The 2,481-nt window shown below is 34.4% G+C and overlaps 1 protein-coding gene and 1 long non-coding RNA gene across 3 annotated transcripts in view; one reads left to right on the top strand and one right to left on the bottom strand.

The window, feature by feature from the left end:
* The window catches only part of LOC106935316 (myelin-associated glycoprotein-like), a 22,223-nt gene that overhangs the window by 14,886 nt on the left and 4,856 nt on the right, over window positions 1-2,481 (top strand). The window lies entirely within an intron of this gene.
* Window positions 1,598-1,872, bottom strand: LOC106935317 (uncharacterized). The gene is made up of 2 exons (XR_001421876.1): window positions 1,809-1,872; window positions 1,598-1,711 (listed from the first exon to the last, which is right to left on the bottom strand). It is a non-coding gene; the product is annotated as an uncharacterized LOC106935317 (long non-coding RNA).

Raw genomic sequence — 2,481 nt, 5'->3', positions numbered from 1 at the left:
CAAAGGATGCAAAGATGAAGATTACCATTTAAAAGTTAGCAATGCATAACTGTGATATGCTATGTTATTCAAAAGCATGAAAAATGCCAAAAATAACAGCAAAGTAACATTTATTCTACTTCCCCTCTTTTCTTCTCGTCAGTGCAGTTGACAAGCTACTTAAATATAATGCATCAGGTCATTATCTCAATCTTTGAAAGAGGAAAGACTATCATATTCTGATTAGTAGAGAAAAGTTCATGTTTCCATAAATATTTTATCTACATTTCCTTTGTTAGGGAATCTCCCACTTGTAAAAATATTTAGCTTGGCAGCAAAATTTACCCATTGAATCATTCAATGTAGATTTAAATTGCATAACACTATTACTTCTGTCGCTATTTGTGCAGTTTGTCTGTTGATGAAGGTTCTTTGTGGTCTATTTTAAGTGCTAAATAAAATATATTATGCTCTCTATTCACCATAAATGGGAGGCTGGAGCCACAACAGTCCAACACTCCAGATAATTGAGACAAAATTTAAGAGATAAAAAATACACAAATGTTATAATCTTAGCACTTCGATGAAATATTTAATAGAAAACAAAAGGAAAACTTGTAGACTTTGAAGTAAGACGTACATTTAATAGTGTATCATCATACAGTTGATGAAGAGTAAAAGAAAGAAACCAGCAAAACAAGATTATTCCATAAATCCTATTAGAAAACCATTAAAGGTTAAAAAAGACTCCTAACTTTTGTGCCTCTAACACATGTTCAAACAATTTAGGTAAAGTTAAACTCAGAAGGTGATATGAATCAAAGCATACAACAATAAGAATTTCTTGTCTCTAAATGTTTTTTTTCTTTGCAGATTTGCTAATTCAGGCCTTTTTCTGCAAAATCACTGTCATTATGGCAGACAGCTCTAAAATATTGCTTTAATTTAGTACTCCAATATTTTGTTTCCTCTTCTTGAAGACAAGCACAGAGCCCTTTGTGGTCTTCCTGCCATGGAATGTCACCTTACATTCTAAACGCTTGTTAAAATCGGCTACTCGAGGGATGAAGGTCATGGTCGATGTTGTTGACCACAACCATTTATTCTCCTGTTTTGACATTGTTGTCCACGTTCCTGCGCGGCTCCAGGAGATGTGGGGAGGAGATGTTGGACAGACGTGAGTAACTTTGCAGGTGGCAGTCACTTTATTACGGACGTCTATAGTCATCACGGGACGCTTAGGAACTTCTGTACAATCAACAATTTTCACAAAATCACTTGTTAAATAGTTATTTAAACACGTTTTACTATGTTAAAGTAAATGGTTTAGAAATACTGAAAAGGTCTCTAATATACTCACGGAAGATATCGAGGGTCACCTTATTTTTTAAGTAGGAGTAGCTATTAAGAAATGGAATTTCAATTCTGAAGTAAAACGGACCAGTGTCGGTTTTTCTGACGAAATACAGCTGCCAGGTACAGTTGCCACTTTCAATGCTTCCTGCCATTCTGGTTCGATGGTGGAACTCGCGCGTTAGTCTCAACTCGGGGAAATTTGATGCGACGATCGTGTGCCCTCTGTACCAGAATGCCCGAAATCTGTTAAATGTTTTTCTTTTCTTGGGACACGAGTATACACAGGGAATGACCACACATGAGCTTTCAAGAACAGGGATTCTTGATGGCACATTTATGAGCCAGTCCTTGCCCAAGATTTGAGATTCAGCCATTCCTGTAATAAAAGCACAAACACAAGAATACTTTCTTAGCAAGTAGACAATGATAGAATGATGATATTCCATGAATTGTCATTTTAAGATTAAACTTACCACAAACCATCAGAATTGAGAGCCACAATTTCAGATCCATCATCAGCTGACTAGAAGTATAAAAACCAACAAAAAATTAAGATAAATATAAAATCTTTAGTGAATTCTTTTTAATCTTCAAAGTAATAATCCACTCACCTTTTAGTTTCATTAACATATGACTGAAATTAAATCATTTAAGATTTGAACGTTGTGCAGCCAAAGAATATGTCTCTGTCCTATTGTGTGGTGAGAGAGTCTTGTGCTTATAAAGCAAAAGTTTAGACCTTGAAGCCAGAAATTGCTAGTTTGCAATCAAACTTTCCCCACGTCATAAGCGGATTATCATGTAGCTATTTTGTACTTTTTCCGTGAACAAATTTTAGATGGAGGAAAAAAGAAATAAATGTAGCACATGTACTAATTACATAGTAATGCTTGACATCAGATCGAATCTTTGGAATTTTAATATTTTTAATCAGTTCCATAACATTACCCATGCGGAAAAATGTGGTAAGAAAATTTTGCTGACATCATGCAAATGTTAAAATGCAATAAGAAATATATAATTTCACTGCTTTTCCTTTAAACATGTTTGCTAATGTAGCTAATGCTTTTCCTTGTATTGTTTGCTAATGTAAAGAAATCTGCAAACAAGCGATGTTACATGAGAACCAGTTTTCTTTTTTGTTTT

This window comes from Poecilia latipinna, unplaced genomic scaffold (genome assembly GCF_001443285.1).
Source record: "Poecilia latipinna isolate Pla-1442-1.1 unplaced genomic scaffold, P_latipinna-1.0 Scaffold1947, whole genome shotgun sequence".
In the NCBI taxonomy this organism is placed as follows: Eukaryota; Metazoa; Chordata; class Actinopteri; order Cyprinodontiformes; family Poeciliidae; genus Poecilia; species Poecilia latipinna.
The sequence above is the reverse complement of the archived record's forward strand: the minus strand, read 5'-3'. Positions and strand labels throughout refer to the sequence as shown.